This window comes from Arvicanthis niloticus, chromosome 15, assembly GCF_011762505.2.
Source record: "Arvicanthis niloticus isolate mArvNil1 chromosome 15, mArvNil1.pat.X, whole genome shotgun sequence".
Taxonomy (NCBI): domain Eukaryota; kingdom Metazoa; phylum Chordata; class Mammalia; order Rodentia; family Muridae; genus Arvicanthis; species Arvicanthis niloticus.
The window spans coordinates 44,087,380-44,109,215 of NC_047672.1; the positions used below are offsets into that span (position 1 = coordinate 44,087,380).

Sequence of the window (21,836 nt, forward strand, 5' to 3'; positions counted from 1 at the left end):
GCTGTACATTTAATCACATTTGATCACAAATAGATGAGACAAGACATGCTACATATATTTGGAGCATTTGCATGCACACGAATGCATTAGTGAACTAATAGTCTCAAGTAGTAGAGGTTACACTTCCACTTATTGGCAAGCATTAGTCAAATATGAAAACCTCAGATTCGTGTACAAGTATTTCTCTCCTTATTCCTTCTGCCGTATTTTAAATATTACCCTTTTGAAAATTTCTGTCATTTTCAGAGTAACTCGGGCATTTTAAGGCTGTGCTCACACACCTGTGTACACTTGTGGACAAATGGGAATTTGTGACTAACCTATTTCTTCTTCATCTGCTCAAACAAAAAGAAATGAAAATAATAGCGATTTGCATCTTAACCCAGGGAGCAAATAAAAGTATTTCTGCATTAGCTTATTCTGATTCTTCTAAATCTGGTTTTAAAACACGCATATTAAAAGTATGTGAACTTTCTTTAGAGTGGCCAAAGAAGGAAGTTTCTTCCAATCCTTCTTAAATTCTGAAATGTACAAAACTGGGACTGTGTGCATAATGCTTCACTTTAAAATCATGTTCAGGAGAAGATCCGAGAGTTCAAGACTCCCTCCACTCATCCTCAGCACGTATACCTTTTTCAATGATTTAAAAGAACTGTCTTAAAATGGGCACAGCTCTTAAACATTAGATGTATGGCAAGAATGTGGAACTGGAAATTGCACCTAAAAGTAGCATTAGTAGTTCTCTGGCTATTAGATGTACATCTGCTTCATCATCTTAGCTGCTGGCATAATAGTTTGTTGTAGTCACTGTACAATTTGTTCAAGGTAAGTTGTCTTAGCATACATAAACGCTGAGCCATTATGAGCCACTGTGAGGAGTAAGTGTGCACGAAGCTGGGGTTGCAGAAAAGAGTATCAGATGCAATGTTTCTTTGCGTACTCTGTGTCAGGCACTATCTGGGACTTCTATATATTCATACCGACTACACAAGGAGATGCGGCTGTCACCTAGATTTATAAGTTAATTTGCCAAGATGACGTAAGTAATAAGTATTATGTTGAGATTCAAACCTGAAACGAAGCTGTTGTTCTGTCTACTGTAACACCTCTTGGGGGGAAAAAAATGAACAAATAATTGCTAAAAATTATACAGCATTTTAAAATTTCAAATGAAATAAAAGGGAAAAATGAGTTGAAAATGTGGATAGAGATGCAAAAAACATAAGTCGCCAAAAAAAGTAAAAAATTATACAAGTAGTAAAAACGTCAGCAGGAATTAAATTGTAAATGTATAAAAATGCCCAACAGCTAAAGAGGAATCTGGATGGTGTTGAGGTGTATCTGCAGCAAGAGGGAATAGGAATACACTTAACAGTGGTGAGGACCTTAAAGTTGATCTCATATGAGTTGCTTGCTTGCTTGCTTGCTTATTTACCTTTACCCTGGGAACAATCTACTTTAAATTGTGTACAAGATGTTGTACATGAAGTCACTGAAATAAGGATGGATTTGGCCATCAAAAAAATTAGAGAAGGGAGAAAAGAAGGTGACCCCCTGAGGATGAGAACCTTTCCAACAATGGCCGTGGTGAGGATGCTGCAAGGACTCCCTCACCAACTGATGGCCGGCGCCCCCTGCTTCAGCTCATACGTGAGCTCAACACACAGATCACAGCTCCATGTCTCTATCTGGGCACAGGGTTATAAGAATCAGGTTAAAGGTTACAATATTTTCCAAGAAGCCTTCTTGATAGATAGCCTTAGAGGCATCGGTGTGCTAAAACCACAGAGTTCACACCACTGAGTCCTCTGACTTGGAGGCCTGAGGTGTTTACAACACCTTAGAAAGTTTGGTTGCTCATCGGTGAGGATTCCTCATTGACAGAACCTACTTCAGAAGTTTCATTTGCTCTAATTATCTCCTCTAGGATGTTCAGAGAATAAACACATGTTTTAATGTGTTCCCTAAGGAGAATGTAATGGAAGCAAATGGAAAAAAAAAAAAAAAAAAAAAAAAAAAACTGATTTGAAGTTCCTAAACACTCTACTCCCCCTGCCAAAAAAAAAAAAAAAAAAAAAAAGGCCACATAGATTTCAAAACCAAAGTAATCTTTATATTCACTTTGTCTAATTATTAATGCCTAGGACTTCGCCCTTTCACTTATAAATTTCAGGATACAATTATCAATGAGGGCCAGCAAGATCACTAGTCTATAAAAGTATTTTCTGCACAAGCTTGAGCGTCTGAGCAAGTTCAGTCTTAGAAGTCATGCATGTAAAAATCAAGAGAGAACCAACTCCATATACTTGACCACTGACTTCCAAATCACAGTACATGTGCCCCCAGAAACATAAAGCACAAATACATGCAATAGTAGCAATAACAAATGTTTTAATTCAGTTTTTAATAAAAAACTATCAGAGATCTGATTTGTAAATGAATTAAAATTAACAAGGAGAGAAAATGCTAATACCCTAAATAATTTATTGTTCCGAATAATCATAAGGTAGCAGGGGGTGGCTCCGTGGTGAAAGCACGTTGTCCAGCTACTAGCCTAGCCGGATCAGGGAGCTGCAGATTCAATTCAGAGACTCTACTTCAATGAGCACAGTGGCTAGTGATTGAAGAGGATTTCCATGTCAACCTCTGACCTCCACATGCGCATGCAGGCACCCACGGGCAAAAATGAACATGTGCACCACAAACTGATACACATAAAGAACGAAGAAGTTATAAAATTGGAAACATTGATAAATATAACAATAAAATCTCCTTAAATTAATTATTCTATTCATTTAACACGTGAGAGCATGTGTCGGCGGGCGGGGGTTGGGAGAGCACAAGCTCCAGTGCCAGAAGTGAGGGTCCAGGGACCTTTGTGGAGCTGGCACTCTCCCACCTATGTCTGGGTTCCAGAGATGAAACAAGTTTCCAGGCTTGAGTGGCACTGCCTGCTGAGCCAGTGAAGGAAGTCAGGAAGCACTTTTAAAAGAATCCCATGCAGACTCCATTTTAGAGAACCTGACCTAAGTTTGAACTCAGGTAAATTAACAGGCTGGTATCTAGCATTAGTTTCCAAGTTGCCACCCCCCCCAAAAAAAAACCACCAGAGCCTAGCTCCAGTTTCTAGGTTAGTCCCCAACAAGACCAGCATCTCCAGGTTATTCCCCCAATAAACCTGGACCTCCATGTTACAAGCCCACCCCTGCCTCATGACCACCAGTGCAAAGGAGAGCAGAAATTAAGTTTATGATATGACTCCCAGCACCAGCCAATTATGTTAAAGGCCACAGTAGCTTTCCAATAAGATGCTTGCAACACTTAACCCCCATCCCCCACCCCTCCAACCCCCGGATGCTGCTTACTAATAAAGTCTTGCCCATAAATATTACAGGTTCCCCCACCACCAAAACTGTGTGAAGGTGGTGCATTGGGGGGGAGGGGGGGAGTGAGCTAGCTCAAATAGAATAAAGACCTTGCTGTGAGTTGAAAAAAAAAAAAAAACAAGCCCATGCATGCATTTCCATTTCCTTTTGACATTTCCCTTGCTCCTTCCTGGGAGCCCACTGCTTTACTCCATGGGCACAGTACAAACTAACACCTTCCTCTATAGCTCTTACTCTCTTACTCCAGTCCTGGGGGATCTGATAGAGGAATGTGCATGCCGTGTGTGAAGTGGTGTTGTACATTATGATGATAGATAGAAAGGAACTGGGGAAGTGGGATGAGAGGGAGAGCATTGTAGCAAAATTCCCAGGTGAGCCCTAAAAACATTTCAACAGAGATCTGAAAACAAGAGGTGAAGCCATAAGAGTGACATAGACACCAACTGGAAGGCTCTGGCAAAGTCCAGGAGAAACAGGAATGCTGGTGGCCCCTTATATTGTCTAACAATAAATCTATTGATAAATCACCAGATATCGGTTTTCTATTGGAAGCTATCCCTTTTGGTGTTCTAACAGTGTGATTTAGTGGGAGAAGGGTCACACTAAACTCTGCAGACAGCACAATGCAGCCTCTATTCCTGCCCAAATAATCTTCTATCCAGGAACTGAAAACACGAGTTTCTCTCTTCAAAGATAGTGAACTAAATGTATCCAGGTTTAAAAATGAGTAAAGTAAAATAATTATGGAAGATAATGTTCGAAGTAGCTCCTAATAATCTAATAGTAAATCTAATGAATGCATTTATTAATATGGCAGTACTAAAACCATACACACAAACTTTAAAACTGTCATATCTGAAGTTTCTCCTTCCCTTCTATTAAGGTTTTTCTTAGTATCTTGCTTGATATCTACTTGTTAAAGTTGCATCTTTAAAAAAAAATCAATTGTGCAAATAACACCTTATTTGAAAACAATAGGGGCGTATATTAATGGCAATATACAAGCAACTTAAAATGAAAGACTTCTAGTATTGGAAGGAGGTTCAGTTTTATTACTGAATGCACACTCAGGTAGGCAAGATGGTCCAACTGGTAAACTACTTGCTATTCGAGCCCACTGATCTGCTTTCCATCATGTGTGAAGGTGAAAGAAGAAGAGAAATAACGCCATAGTCATCCTCTGCCCTCCATACGACCGTAGGGACACGCACACCTGCAATCACAGACATACACATCTCACACACACACACACACACACATTTTCACACAATAACCAAAGTTCAAAATGTATAAAGCATACTTAAAGGAAGGCTGTTAAAATGTTACAAATTTGACTGCTTTGAATTGAGCTATCAATGATGCTCTTAGAGTGAGACTTCTAAAACCTACATAAAGTTGTGTATCAAATAGACTTGTTCTATAAATTTTCAATACCCTATTTTGGGTTTTCTCTAACGTAAGCACAACTGTATCGCGTGCACGCACACACATGCACATGAGTATGTGCATGCGTATGCATATGTGCGTGCTTGTGTGTGTGTTTTCTTTTCCTAACACTAGTATACCAAGACTTTTGTACCATAATTGTATATAAATTTTATTTTATTTTGTTTTCTATATGTATGGCATAACCTAAATTCAGATGCTTGATTTTAAGCTTTTGGCCAAAAGAAGAGAAATATGAATTTATTAGGAGTTGCTGTTTAAGTCTCTATGAGTGTGACTCAAACCGATACAGAAGAAACAACAGGGCATGTTTGAGACATTCCTTTTCATGGTTATCTGAAATTAGTAACAATTATATATATAACAAGTTCCCATGTAGTAAGGAATAAATTAGTTCATATCTTTAAGCTTATGAAATGTGATGCTATTTTAAAAGAACAAATTTCAGTACTATACTTAAAGCTATTCTATATAGTCAGAATCTATTCTAAATTTCCCTTTGCCTGCATATTCCACAGTGGAGCAGTAAGCAGGAAACTGGGCATTTCTCAAAGCACAACACTACCAGCCACAAAACCAAGCGGCTCCCTGAACAGGCAACATGCTTGGGGAAGCCCGCCTTGTGAATGTGTGCACACACGCACACATGGCTGCTTATCTCAACTCAGCAGAAACTTAACTGTGGCTCTGCGCCCCTTTGACTATTTTTGTAAAGTCATCCTTAGAAAGTCTCCCCATGTCTCTTTTGTTTCCTGTTATTTTAGGTTAAAATGGGGGGCAGGGGCTAGCTCTCTAATTTCTGTAACTGAAATACAGAAAACTATAGGCCATCAATTACTTGCTGGAGCTCTCAGTGTTATGAAGTCTCATAACTGAAAGGAGTCAGTGCCCAAGCATTTGGTCGCTGTGTTCACTAATTTCATGGTATGTATGTGCAATTCACTCATCTGAAACACTCTAGACCAAAACTGAATAAAGGTGATAAAAGAATGATCCTTTAAAGCATATCTAGAACATAAGACCACCAATTCATTTACCCAGGTCCTGAAAAGGGTGTCAACTTACAGGCATAAGGTCATTGCTGAGACAGCTCAGATGTGATCTTTAATCATCCCTATTGCCAAACACCCTGAGCCATCTTTTCCTTCACTGTCAATTATGTGTTTGTTTCTTTAATGTTTTTTGAAACAGGGTTTTGTTTCATTATGTAGCCCTGGCTGTCTTGGAACTCACTCTGTAGACCAGCCTGGCCTCAAACTTAGAGATCTACCTGCCTCTGTCTCCTAAGTGCTGAGAATAAAGACGTGCACCACCATCCAGTCCTTTGATGTCAGTTGTTATAATTTTCAGTATATGTCCACTCCGTCTTAACATAGCTCTTTACCTTCCCTAAAGATAAGACCAAAAATGTACTTTTTCCCCCACAATTTTCCTTCTATTTCCAAGTAATTTGAACATCCAGACAATTTGTCATTTAGAGTTATTTTTAAAAAAACATTAAAATTACAGCTATTTACTTTGTTTTGTTTTGATTTTTGAGACAGGAAATCACAATGTAGCCTTGGCTAGCCTGAAATTTGCAAAATATAGACTAAGCTGGCCTTGACCTCACAAAGATCCACTCGCCTTTCCAGTGCTGGGATTACAACATTGTCGATACTTTAAGGAAACTGTGGTACTGGTTGAGATGCATGACTGGGAAGAAACTGTGTCCTCTGAGCACAGCGGGGTGTCTGCACACAGGACCTCACAGTGCCTAGAGCAGCATTCATCGGACCTGTGCAAGCCCCAGACAGACCATGGCGACAGCTCAGAGACTGAGGACGGCTCTCCCTCGCCCTTTCAGGACTTCCTTACTTAAGAGTCCTTCTACCATGAGAACCTCTGGCTCTCTATCTTCCCCAGAGGAGAATGATCACAGCTCCCACTTCTCTGTTCCCTCTTAAACCCCAAACCACAGCTTTACCACAACAGCTTATGTTTCCAACCCATACAGTAACTCAGTTTGTAATTAAAGATTTGGAAGCCCCAGAGTTGGATTATAAGCATTCACCCTCTTTTTCCACATTGTAGAAATGATAATATAAGGTTTCCCTATATGATCCACAACTCGATTCTTACCCTCCTCACTACACGTCACGGCAAAGCCTTCCGTTGTACCTCAACCCAACTTCCTCTTGCTGATGCATCAACATCAAACTTCACCTAGGATGTCTGCCTTCACCACTTTCCCAGCTTTGACTCTAGTATGCACACTCAGTGGTTTTTCTCTTTTCTCTTTCGGCATCAAACTTTGCTTCATTTACTGAGTGTCTTGGGCTCACATCAAGGTATAAGAAGAGTCCGCTGCAAAGGGCCTATCCTGAAGAAGATTCCTCCAGACACAATCCAACCCCACCTGCATACCTCACCTCAACACTCCCAAGTTCAGACACTTAGCAGGTCAAACACCAGCCAGATAGTAGAACAGGCCTACGAAATAAGCAGTGTCCTCTTTCTAGATGCACAGAGCCTACTTCTAAGCTTTCAAAATCTGATGACAGTGCCCAAAGCTTTCAATGGCTGCCAGACACGAGCTTCTTATACTGTAGCAGGAACCTCTCTTCTTACATGGGCCTCAAGGAACCTGACACCAGAATTGAGGAGGGGAATCACTTCAAAAGATTTTTCCTCTATTAGAAGATTAGGGGGAGGATTTTAATTATTTATTTTAATTATTGAAGGCTAATTGATAAAAAGAATACACATTAATTAATCTTAATGTAAGGACTCATAATGAACATAACTAAAGTTATTAAAATGCTAATGGGATGTGAATAATTAAGATTTTCTCTTTACAAACATGAGCCTAACAGTAATAGGCTTATTCAATTCACTGAAAGTGAAAGATACATTATATACATGTGAATCAATGCTCTACTATGAAGAACAGAATCAAATTCCAGGCTTCCATAACAAACAGAGAGGTAACACATCAGATACATCCTTTGGTAGAACAGCTTCATCAGGCAAGCCACAACACTTCCTGTATGGTTTTGGTCTGTTCACCTGGTTTGCAAAAAGCACCACTAGAAAATAGTCAGGGGAAGTCAGGAAAACAGTCATGAATGAATTATAAATGGTTGTTCTGGAAGGGAGAGAAATGGAGAAATTCTTCAAGCCAATATGGTAGAATTCAGCTAGCATTGCAGGTAAACAGAGCAGTTACTGCACTCATGGCTTTCTGGGACATAAATCACTCTTGCTGCTTTATAATGGGCTGGCAAGGTCTTTTTATACAAGGCCAAATCGTAAATATTTCAGATGTTATAATCTCTTTCCAGTCTCTATCACAAATGAACCCTGCTATTTTAATACAATCTTCCCATCAACATTTTAAATAAATGATGGTAGCAGTGTTCTGATGAAACTGTATGGGCTCTGAAAAAAAAGTCTTATAATCACATATTGGGAAATATTATGCTTTTAAATTTTTAATCAATATATTAGAAAGCATTGTTTCACAAAAGAACAACCCTGGGATCTGTCACTGACATGAGTATCCCCTGGAAGAAGTCTCTGCCACTGACAAGACTCAAAGTAATGGACTCCATCAACCACTGTCTCAGGTATGGGGGATGGGAACTCACAAAAATGTTTATCCCAGTTCCCTGCATTTCAAAAGACAATAAAAAAAAAAAAAAAAAAAAAAAAAAAAAAAAAAAGGCATCCTTTTGATAGTTGAGTACCTTGCTCATTCCCTAATGCATTTGAACTGGTGATTGACAGGTAAGTGTAGCTCCCAATAAGTCCTTGGTTTCTTTCACAGAATAAAGTTGTTTCCACTCCTTTCCACCCCATGTATATTTCTAGTCATCAAAAATTGTAAAATAGCTTCCAGTCTGGGCTGGAGCACTGAGCAGATCCCGAGCAGCTGCTCTACCCCCAATCTCACAAAACCCAGAAGAAGCAGGGCTCCCAGGAGCTCTAACCCAGGTAATATCTTAGGTGAGGAGACAGCAACACCTGTCCCAAACAGGCAGTAACTGGGACCCACTAGGTCCCAGGAAGTCACTCCTGGCCTGAAACACTGGTTCCTTCCTGTCTTCGCGTGAGCACTGAGCAGATCTTGAGCCCCAGCTCTAACCCCAGTAGTAACACCCACCCCACACAGTTCTGATACAACCAAGATAAGAGGAAAGACAGGCTCCAGTCAGAGACAGGGCAAGTAGCACTAAGGAGATCCAAATGGAGAAAAGCAAGCACAAGAACATAAGCATCAGCAACCCAGGGTACTCAGCATCATTAGAACCTAGTTCTCCCACACTAGAAAGTTCTGGATTCCCCATATCACTAGGAAAGCAAGATTCAGATTTAAAATCGCTTCTAATGATGATGATAGAGGACTTTAAGAAGGACATAAATAACACCTTCAAAGAATTTGAGAACACAGGTAAACAGGTAGAAGCCCTTAAAGAGGAAACACAAAAATCCCTTAAAGAATTACAAGAGAATACAACCAAACAGGTGAAGGAATTGAAGGAATTATCCAGGACATAAAAATGAAAGTAGAAACAATAAAAAAAAAAAAAATCACAAAGTGAGCTGGAGATTTTAGAATGGCTACTCCAGCTTGTTTCTTAGGACCATTTGTTTGAAAAATTGTTTTCTAGCCTTTTACTCTAAGGTAGAGTCTGTCTTTGCACTGAGGTGGGTTTCCTGTATGCATGTTCCTGTATGTATGTTTACATATCCAGTCCATTAGCATATGTCTTTTAATTGGGGAATTGAGTACATTAATGTTAAGACATATTAAGGAACAGTGATTGTTGCTTCTTGTTATTTTTGTTATAAGAGGTGAAATTATCTTTGTGTGGATAACTTCTTTTGAATTTGTTGGAAGAGGATTATTTCTTTCTAGGGTATAATTTCTCTCCTTGTATTGGAGCTCTCCCACTATTATCCTTTGTAGTGCTGGGTTTATGGAAAGATATTGGGTAAATTTGGTTTTGTCGTGGAATATCTTGGTTTCTCCAGCCTACCTAGTTGAGGGTGGCCTTGCCTGGCATCAGTGGAAGTGGACGGCCATGGTGCCTGAAAGTTTGGATTCCCTAGTGCTGGGAAATTCGAGAGCAGGGAGACTGGAATGGGAGGATGGTGGGAGAACACTCTCATAGTAATAGGAGGAGGGGGATGGGGTAAGGGGTTTGTGGGGGAGTGAGGAAGGAGATAATATTGAAAGGTAAATAAATAAAATATCCAATTTAAAGAAAAACAGTGAGAGAAAAGTTTCATTTTAACAGGAAGGGTGATATGTAGGAGGAGCTAAGGTGGGAGGAGTACTGAGAGGAAGAGAAGGAGTAAGAAGAGGAGGAGAAGAAGGAGAGGAGGAGCTAGGTGATGAAAGAGAGAAAGAGGGGGGAGACAGGGAGGCAGATGTTCATGTATCTCCACCAGTCAAAGATAGTTGATATATCTAGGTTGGGTAGTGGGTTACACCTCTGATTGAGCAATACCAAACTTATAAAGCCTTTGATTAACATTGTTAAAAAAAATGTATAAGTGCAAAAAGGAAAAGGGAACATGGGATAGGGGCTTTCTGGAGGTGTTGGGGGGGGGAATGGGGAAAGGGGATGGCATCTGAAGTGTAAATAAAATAGCCAATTAAAAAAAAAGAAAAACAGATAATGGATCTGGCAATTGTAGTTGAGCAATCAAGACTTTCTGTCAACAATTTATTACGAGGATTTCATATAATCCTCAAGGACAAGGTATTGTGGAAGAGGCCCATGGAACTTTAAAAAGATTGGTGAGACATACTTTTGCTGAGACAAAGAATGATGCTGACCTGTGAACTTGCTGAGTGCCCTGACAAGGTTAACTGGGGAGCTATATTGGACATATGTTCCTGACCCAACTTTGCTTGACTTTATCCCAGATGGGACAAGCTGCCTTGCCTCACATTTTTAGACCTTGTGGGATAGAGAATCAAAAAGAGAAACTATGTCTTTTGTATTCTTCTTAAAGGTGCCCAGCTATTAGGACTCAATCATGTACTGGTCTAGAAATCAATCCAATATGGGAAATAACAGTCTACTTTTGCAAGAATAGATCTGGACTTTGTCAGGAACATATTTGCAAGCTAGCTGTAGCTTGCTATGATGCTAGGATAGCAAAAGATAATGTTGGAACAGGATCTGGATTTCAAACAAGGGTTAGTGCATGTTTTAAGGCTCTTTTAATTGTCAAGCTAAAATTGGTTTTGTCTCTACTACAGCATTTATTGTAAGTTGCATTGACTGTATAATTTCCAATTATGTTAGTTTGTTGAAACCTGGCATGTCTGTTACGGGGGTCTATCAACCAGCTTTTGTCTTACTGCCCTGAGTATTAGAAAACCTTGATTCTCTGAAAAAAGCTTGAAAGTGCTAGAAGAAGTGAGTTAGGCTTTAAGCAGAAGAGGGTAGCAGGCTGGATTATTGCTGGTATAACAGCTTTAATTCCATTAATTGCTAGCACCACTGCTTCTGCAATAGCATTGACACAAGGAGTTAAGACTTTTTGTTAACCATCTAGCAAAAAAATGTTACTAATATACTGAGTATACAAAAGGATTTATATAGGTATCTGGAACAACAAATGATGCTCTATAACCCATTCAAATTATCTTCAGGGTTCAAGGTTCAGGGTTCAAGAGTTAGGAGCCATACCAAGTGTCATGACAAATATTAGTAGTAGTGTTACTTTTGAAATTCACAATGATTGTCATTATAATTAGAAAAAAGTTTAAAGACACCTGTAGGATGTTTGGCATAATCCTAACAGCTCTCTGGGTGTGGTAACTTTGCATAATGAGATTATGAATTTTAAAAATGCTGCTCTGTTGAACTTTGATGCTGAAGATAATCCCAATAAAATTATCTATGGCCTGAGCTCAGTATTTTTATTTTGGATAAACCTCAGAAATGGCATATATAGCTTGATCAAGCTAGCCCTTCTTGTCCTGGGAATAATTTTATTCCTGCCCATCGTGTTAAAGTTTATCTTTAACAACATCAACATGTTGGCAGCCAAAGTACATGGCTTGAACCTGAAAATGGACCCCCAGACAAAGTTATTAAATTAACAGGCTGGAGGGCCAAGGACAGGTAAGATTCTGCACAGAACCTTACCAACCTAAGACAGAAGTGCATTGCCTTTGATAATGCATATTCCATGGTGGGTAAGGAAGGCATTCTTGTCAGAATGACCTAAAACAGGCTCAGTCTTGTTAACAAAATAAAAAAGGGGGAGAGGTGGAGAGCCTTTGGGGATGCTTGGCAAGAGGCTGACGTGGACCAAGGACAAGGAAAGGGGCTGTTTGCCAGGAATATGACATTAGCCAAGGACAAGGAAGTAGGCTTCAAGCAGGAATCTGACATTAGACTAGAACAAAGAAGTAATTTCAGGTAGGAGTCTAAATCGTAGGCTACAACAAAGAAGTAATTTCAGGCAAAAATCTAAATATTACTCCAGAACAAAGAAATAATTTCAGACAGGATTCTAAACTTTAGACTAGAACAAGGAAGTAGCCTCAGACATGGAAATGACCTTGGGCTAGGATAGGGAAGTAGGCTCAGATATTTTGGTCATCCTGATAAGCCTTTAGAAACAGTGATCATGGGAGTGTTCACATAACTGGGTTTAATGCCTTGCTTGTTCTTTGACCATTTGTGTTCATTGTATTGCCTGTTCCTTGACAATTTGTATCTATTGTATTGCTAGACCCTCAACCTAGAACTGACCTTATTACATGCATGTAATCAAAATGGCATATAAGCATAAAGGAAGAGGAGGTATAGGATAGGGGGTTCTAGGGAGGGGAAATGGGGAAAGGGGATGACATCTGTACTGTAAATAAATAAAATATCCAATAAAAATTGTAAAATAAATAAATATCATGTGAGATTTCCTAATTTTCTCATAACTACATTATAAACTAGGAAACTCTGTACAAAACCTGCTCATGTTGTATATACAAACAACAGTTGTTTTGCTGTGAGAAAAGTCTGGCTCTGTTCAACACTGGCTGAAATAGAATTACTGAGAAATAAGAAATATAGATTAAATCTTAATCACACAGTTAAATTCTTTAGTAGATTTGGCATTTCAAACAAAACTTATTTGTGAAACTAACTAAGAACATGGATTATTTCTGAGATCCTTTCATCCCTAAAATACAATGATTTGTAGTGAGCTACTGGTCACAATATCTGACTGAGCTAATCTTTCTACCAAAAGTTCCTGGGGACAGCGTTTCTACTTTGTCTTGTCCTTTGAGCAAGAAGCAGATAATTTCCTCTCTATCTCTGGCTTTTTGAAAGATCATGGAAACCATATTTTTAATCAAAGAAACTACTCTTTTCTTAGAAATAACACAATCTTGACACAGGTGGAGGTGATGCCTAGAGAGAATATGGCAATGGGTAATGCCTGGGAAATGATTTGTGCTTCCTACACAGTCCAAAGTCCAGAGTCTCCATAACCATGCATTGGGTCACATATATTTTTTAGTTTCCAAGGAAGTGTTTCTTTAGCACTGTTTCATTTAGAGCAAGAATAGTCCTGGCCTATATGAAACATACCTCATAAACTATGACTCTACAATCATAGAGTCCTAGGTTGACATCTGCAATTGTACTTACAAATCAAAAGGCATTTTCCAAGCTTTAGTTCCTCTGTCTACAGAAGAAGACTATCAGATCTTACACAAGCTGAATAGCCCAAAGGAGGAAGACTGAGATGCTGAGGACACAAACTCTTTACAATGCAAACATGCGCTCCAAATAGAAAATGCAATACCTGACCTCATGCAATAGATTTCACCAAAATACAGACACACTAAAAGTATTATTTTAAATTGCTCTCAGACTATGTGTATAAACTTCATAAATCATAAATAAATTCTATGTCTATAAATGGACCCCACCCCCTAAGATTTCTCATCATGCATATACAATATTCCAAAATCTTAAGGAAAGTCATATCTAAAACAGTTTTGGTCCTTAATATTTCAAATAAGGTATGCCCAACCTGTAGGAAGAGGAAATGATACATACATGATAATATATAGGTACTGATACTGGACACAACTGTAGCACATTATAGCACATGACAAATAGTCTACAAAGAAATAGAAACAACATTGTACTGTGCAGGATCTTAAAAACACCACACAGCTCACTCTCCCAACCCCCAAAAATTTCAATACGTACTGTAGCACAGATGAACTGCAAAACTAGGATAAATGAAAAAAGCAAGTCACAGAGGAACAGCTTGATCTCCTGGTTGGCACATAAAGTATAAAGGAACATGGAAATTAGAGGCTGAGGGAGAGATGGAGAGTTACTGTTTAATGAATATGGAATCTCAGTTTTATGAACAAAAATTAATTTGAACAACGTAAATATCCTATTACTCTACCTACCGAACTGTATACTTGATGACTAAGAAGGTAACTTTTAGGTTATGTCTATTTTCCCACGGTTAATTTTTTTTAAAACAAATTATTTTTAAAATAAAAGAAACTAACTGTTAAAATGGAAAGCAACTAGCTAATACCTGACAGGAGAATCAATGGCAGTTTTTGCTTTTTAGTTTACACACCTCTTCACTGTTGCAAACACAATACAGCTCCCTATGAAACCCATCCTTATCCAGTTTTTTAAAGGAGTCTCATTGTATACGTACTGTCAGCCTTACTAAAAGCTGAGCAATCTAGGAGCTAAAGATCCAATTAATTTTTAAAAGATATAGTAAGATAAAATTTTGTAACCATTATAATATATATTAGAGCCAGAAAATAATAACAAACTTTTTCTGGTAAATAGGGTTTTTATAAATTTTATATAGTTTATATAGTGAGATAGAGTTTAAATTTTAATTATAAATAGACATTATCAGTTATAAAAAATACAAATTGTATTGTTTAATGGTATGCACAGCAATGCTTATTAAAGGATAAAAGGACAAGCTTGAATAGTAGTCCACTTCCTAAGTCCCAGGAAATTTAATCCTCTAGAATAGGTGAGCATGTGTTATTGCTATCAGCTAATAGTAGTATCCCTGAAACACAAAGACACTATGTAGGAAAGAATGGAATAACACACTTGTTACCACTGCCCTCCTTGAAAGCTTTACTAATTCTGAAACGTTACACTGATTCTGTGGCAGGATTTTCCCTGTCCAATTACATTAAAATATTAGTGCAGCAGGAGGGAGGCCTATGATTGGGCAGGGAAAGGGGAGGCGGAGCTAAGAGTTGGAAGAGAGGAGAGCTTCTGGGGAGAGAGGAAAAAGAATCAAGATGAAGGGAGACGGATAAGAAGAGGATCCTGATCCCGCATTGTTTTAAATAGCCACAGGTAGTTATGAATATCACTTAGAGATAGAATGATTGGGGTAACTTGTCTATTCTAGGTGGGCAGCTTGTACCATTATCAATTGGCCTTGAAATTATTGTGTGGACATCTTGTAAATTGAGAATTTATTGATGTATACATCTGACTGGTTAATTATAAGCTTTAAAGAGTTTTAATTTTACCAGGTTACTGGGTATTATGATAGCTAACCATGAGGTGGGAGGTCATTAAATGGGGCTGACGTGGAAGCAACCATGCTGAGGGAAATCAGCGAGTTGAGTTGGATGGAGACACCTCAGGGACCACACTGAGCCAGAGGGTCTGCCGAGATGAGAACACCCCACTAGAGGGTTACTGAAATGTGGGACTGCCGACCACAGGGGATTTAGGGCTGGAGAGAAGGAACTAGTGGCTCCAGAGACAAGCGAACTGGAGCTGGGAATACCTTGACTGGCCACTGTGGGGGCTAGCTAGAGACAAAGGCGGTGGGACCACTCCAGGGCTAAGAGTTCCCAGCAGTAGCACGGGAAGCAAGTCGGTCGATTTTTTAATATTTCCTGCAACAGATTCTACTTATAAACATATTAGGCAGAGGGCAGAAGATGGTCAAAGAGGGTTTAAGTTTAGACAAAGATCTGCTTCTGGAATGCTTCTTGGGCAACTCTGACCTCAGTGGCACCGATCTGAGCTCAGTTGCCGCCGCTGAGTTCGTGTGAGAAGACTGTTGAAAGCACACCTGTACAGATGGGAACATGGCAGGAGCAGGTATCATTTACTAATTAGTGTCATTATAACACTGCTACCACTGACTTTCTTCAGTGGTGAAACGGTTCTGAAACATTTTGTCTCATGATCTATGTGGTTATAGCTCTCAGAAAAACGGGTTATCCTTTTGTGTGTAAACATGTCTGATTAATGAGAAAGCTTCTCCTTCCACTAAGATATTCTTACAAATGAGTGTCTCAATTCAACTCAAATTTCTTTCCCAGGCCCTTGTTTCCCATTTTCATTCTTAACAGAAACATGTCCTACATACTTTATTTTTGTGTCTGAGAACATAGCTGCCTCCTGTGACTCAAGCTGTATCCCAAGTTAGTCACTGTCTCCGCAGTCCATCAGCACTTAGGAGGAAGTGTGTTGTGATATGCAAAGAAGGAACTGTGTCTAACGAGCTCTATCAGTAATGCCCTTCAGCACTTCATTACAAATTTGCCAAGAGATTTGTGGCTGGGTTGGTGTCCCCATCCCTCCACTAGAAGTCTTGCCTGGTTACAGGAGATAGCTGGTTCAGGCTCTGTATTTCCATGGCTAGGAGTCTTAGTTAGGGTCGACCTTATAGATTCCTGGGAGTTTCCATAGCTTTCAGTTTCTAGCTCATTCCAGAGATGTATGCCCTGCGCCCATTCCAGCTGTCTATCCCATGACTCTCTCTCTCTCCCCATTCTCCTGGTCTACTAGATGTGCAGGAGTAAAGATGGAGCAGAAATTGATGGAGAGGCCAACCAATGACTGATTCAACTTAAGACCATGAGAGGGAGCCCACCCCCAACACTGTTAATGATATTCTGCTGTATACATGCAGACGAAAGCCTAGCAGAATCATCATTAGAGAGGCTTCACCCAGCAACTGATGGGAACAGATACAGAGATCCACAACCAATCATTAAGTGGAGCTTCGGGAATCCTGCAGAAGGGGAGGGAGATTTGTAGGAGCCGGGGGGTGGGGGTCAAGGACACTATGAGAAAACTTACAGAATCAACCAACCTGGTCTCATAGGGACTACAGAGACTGAACTGCCAACCAGGGAGCATGAATGGGACTGACCTAGGCCCTCTACATATATGTAACAGATGTGCAGCTTGGTCTTCATGTGGGACCCCTAACAGCAGGAGCAGGGGCTGTCTCTGACACTGTTGCCTGCCTTTGGGAGCCTTTCCTCCAACTGGGCTGCCTGTTCTAGCCTCAGTAGGAGAAGATGCCCCAAGTCTTAAAGCAATTTGATTTGTCTAGACTTGTTAATATCCACAGGAGGCCTAGCCTTTCCTGAGAAGAGAGGAGGATGAGGGTTTGGGGGGTGTGAAGAACTGGGATAAGAAGAGGGAGGGGAAAACACCATGTCAAGATGTAAAGTTAATTAATTAATTAATTTAATTTAAAAATGTTTAGCAATAGAGGCTGGAAAGATGACTCAGCATGGAAAGATGACTCAGCACTTAAAGCACTCATAGATCTTGCTGACAATCTGGATTTGGGTCCCAGCATCCAGGGAACCAAACACCACACAAACATCAAGGGCTCACAACTACCTCTAATTCCAGTTCCAGGAGTGCCAATGCCCTCTGGCCTCAATGGGAACTTGCAAGTGCAAGATGCAAATAAATCCCCATGATGTTCATAAACTCATGCATGCACACACACGCGCATGTGCACACACACACACACAGCCCATAAATAAAAATAAATAAATCTTTTAAAAATTCGGCATAAGTGCTCATGAAAATTGGACATATTTTCATATTAATGCTAGCCACCCCTGTGAAGTGCTTGTGTCTCACTATAGGAAGCAGGTAGCTGAAAGAAAGTTCAATCTAGGACAAGACTGATTGCTAGCAGATTTTCTACTTTGTTAAAATAAGGAGTTTTTAGTCATATAATAGAGTTTTATGTCCATAATAAATCACAAGCAAGTGGTATCAAATAACATGAACAACTTTAAGGTGTGTTATCATAACATATTAACAAGTACATTTCACTTCACCAGAACTTGTGTTCATATTAAGAATGTGAAAAGATGCATAGGAATGTGTGTTGCTTTAGAAAAAATAGAAAGACAGACAGACAGACAGACAGACAGACAGACAGAAGGAGGAGAGAGAGAGAGAGAGAGAGAGAGAGAGCCTGTTGATCTACATTGAGGATAGACAAGATCATGAGGAAAACATAGAGATGGTAAACTTACAGGCATTATCCAGTGATACACAGATCTGTGTTACAAACTAGCTAAGGAAGAACAACCTAAAACATGCCCTTCCTCACACAGTGCTCTCAAAGTACTCCTCATTGCACTTCAATCCAATTGCCCTTAAGAAACACAGGTAAAAGTATCTAAGTGATTCCTGCTACCAAAAATGTCTTATGAAAGATGTCATCTTTTTCATTAATTCTGTAACACAAGTTTTTAAACATATATACTAACTTAAAATTATACTGAAACACTTGTTTCTAAATAATTATAAAATAAGGATTGGTATTTATTTTTAAACACCAGGTACAAGGCATGAACATATTAAATGTTATTAAATGCTACATATAAAATAAGCATAAAAATGGTTTTACTTCTATAATCAAAACTATTTCCAGCCATTTATCATTAGAAGAGGAGAAAAATAAGAGCAGTTTATTTCAAAATCTTTTTATTTATTGAAAACTGCAGAAAGTAAGCATCCGTAACCTCATCTTATATATAACATCTATGGTGCTTGTTAGTTTTTGTCAACTTGACACAAACTAGAGTCACCTGGGAAAATGGAACCTTAACTTGAAGAACTGGCTCCACAGATTGGCTGTAGGGAAGTTTACTGGACATCTTCAGTATTAATGATGGCCTAGCTCACTGTGGGCACTGCATCCTTGGGCAGGTGGTTGTGGGTTGTATAAAGAAGCAGCCAGTAAGTACCATTCCTCCATGGTCTTGCTGCAGTTGCTGCCCCAAGGTTCCTTCTCGAGTTCCCGCCTTAGCTCCCCTGAGTGATGGACTGTAACTCATAACCAAATAAACCCTTTCTTCCCCACGTTGCTCTTTGGTCATGGTGTTATATCAGCAATAGAAAACAAACTAGGGCAGGTTGTATTTTTCAGTAACTCATACAAATGCATTTATACTTCAGTGCTGAAGAGAACTACCACAAAGGGTGTCCTAATTTATAAATTCCAAAGCTCCGTCCCTCCCACACATTTTATTGCTAAGGCACTGCATTAGTCAGTCTAGGGCACTTGAGCAGCTAAGTTGTTTTGAGCTTTTGGAGAAAAATGTGGATGTTACTGCTAAACTATCCTCCAAAAGACCTGAAATAAGATATTCACCTTTAAGACATTTGTGTTGCCCATATATATACTCACTGGAGCATGGTCAAACTCCTGCCGGCCAGCCCCTTAAAGAAACTGAGTCCTTCTGCACCCCTCCCAGAAGCCATCGATTGTAGAGAGTTATGCTTCCGTATCCTTATCACAAGGACACAGAGTTCTCTTCAATGGCTTCCTGTCTTGGGGTCTGTGGTGTCACAGAAGTTTTATATGTTCCTCTTTCTCAAATATGAGTCTGCAGTCATCAATACCATGGCAAAAGTAGCTACTTGTCCTTCCCTTGTCCTTTACAGTTAATGGAAGCATGGATCTTTACCAAGATTCTTTCTGAAGACTTTCACATGGTCTTTGGCATTAGCTCACTCCAAGAACCTCAGTACGGTCTCCAGTGGCAACATACACCATGGACATCAATGCTGCCATCTGCTGCGGCATGGGCCTCGGACTTTATCATAGCCCTTGGCCAGACACAGGTCAAAAGCATCAACACAGCCTCAGTTGTAATCTTAGGCCATTCATATCAACATGGCTTCAGGTGGCAACAGAGATCTCGGACATCTGCATGGCCATGGCTAGTAAGGCGCACCATGGATATTAACATGAATGGCATCAGGTGGCTATATAGGCCACAGAGGCCTACATGTTATTTATTTTGTTTGTTTGTTTGGTATTTTGAAATAGGGTCTCTCTACAGTGCCCTGGCTGTCTTGGAATTATTTTGGTGGGGTTTTTTTGTTTGTTTGTTTGTTTGTTTGTTTTTTGATACCTACAGAATGCTTTGGAATGGCTGAGAGATTTTAAAGGCTGAATATGTCATCCTTTCTAAAGACCTGCCCATGGTGAAGTGGCAAAATTATGATCCAAATGGATACTACAAAGTAAGGTCAAAGCACCCTCTGGTCAGCAGCCTGTACCTCTGGTTATCACTGTCTACCATTGTCAGACACTGTAGTGTGTGTCCAGAATTCAATTTTTTGTTACATATTCAAAAGGCAATCATTTTGTATCTGGAACAAGAAATTCTACTGAAAGTTATATTACCTATACTTGTCAGTATTCATTCATTTGAATGTAGAGAAACATAAGAAAAATCCCAAATGGGGGTACTATAAATATTGGTACTTTCTATTTTAAACTATTCTTTAAACTATACTTAGACTACAGCACTACTATATTAAGAGATTCTGCTACACCCAGCAGCTGGTGACAACAGATGCAGAGACCCACAGCCAAAAATTAGGCAGAACTTGAGGAATCCTGTGGAAGAGTGGGAGGAAGGATTGAGAGAGCCATGGGGTCAAGCACACCACAAGAAAACCTACAGAATCAAATAACCTTGGCACAAAGGGGCTCAAAGAGACTGCACCAGAGAGCATACATGTGACAGACCTAGTCTCCCTACCTATATGTAACAGATGTACAGCTTGGTATTCGTTTGGGACCTCTAACAGCAGGAACAGGACTCTGCTGCCTGCCTTTGGGTCCTTTCCCCCTAACTGGATGGCACTGTCTAATCTCAACAGAATTAGATTCCCCCAGTCCTACTACAACTTCATATGCCAAGGTGGGTTGATATCCATGGGAGGTCTCCCCTTCTCTAAGGAGAAAGGGAGGGAGACTTAGGGGAGAGGAACGGACTGGGAGGAGAGAAGGGAGAGGAAAGTCTGATCAGGATGCAATAAATTAATTAATTAACTAACTAATTAATTAATAAGAGAGTTTCTGACATTAGAGGCAATAGAAAATGAAAGAGAGAGAGCTCTACACAGATTGTAGTCACACTGCAAAGAAACTCAAGTCAGCAGCTACTAGAGCTTGCAAACATTTACATCTCTTCTTCAGAAAACTTTTAACAACCCCCAATAGACCACAAGGGGAAAATCCACATTGTAAACATCAAATTCAGTACATGCATCTGATATTGCCCATAACATAATACATTTTATGTTCTATGTATTTGATTTGGAGAATTTTTTCATTCAATTTAACATGTATGAAGGGAGGGTAGGAAGATGGGTAGGACGGAAGGAGGGAAAGCAAACACTGCCACTCCAATACATAGTAAGTTAAATCATAGAGGTTGCATATACCTGGCTATAATATAAAGTACAATACACTAAAAATATATCAAGCTATCAACTGGAATTAAATGAACCTTCAAAACATAACCAAATTCTACATTATAAACTTGAAATACCAAAATAATAAATTTTAATTGACTTACAGCATAAATTATATGTACACAGTAGTTTCCTATATACTTTTGTTATACTCTTTCTCTGGATATAACTGAAATTCTAATTATTTAGATAGAATAAAATAAGAATCTTATAATTACTGTGTTATTGAGTAGGGGATAAGAAAATGGTCACCTCTGCCCTTTTAAACATGTAGCCTATATTGATATTAGCACAATCATTGTCATAAACACAATTATCAGTCTATCATAAATAAATAACTCCCCAAAAAGTGGAAATTGTTCTGAGACTATCACACATTGTCTCTGGTTAAATGAGTTACAGAGGCAATACCTTCTTCTAG

The 21,836-nt window shown here is 39.4% G+C and overlaps 1 protein-coding gene and 1 long non-coding RNA gene across 3 annotated transcripts in view; one reads left to right on the top strand and one right to left on the bottom strand.

Moving 5' to 3' along the window:
• St7 (suppression of tumorigenicity 7) overlaps window positions 1–21,836 on the bottom strand; it is a 252,673-nt gene that overhangs the window by 192,427 nt on the left and 38,410 nt on the right. The gene's annotated exons all lie outside the window — the stretch shown is intronic.
• The window catches only part of LOC143434567 (uncharacterized), a 105,657-nt gene that overhangs the window by 64,639 nt on the left and 19,182 nt on the right, over window positions 1–21,836 (top strand). The gene's annotated exons all lie outside the window — the stretch shown is intronic.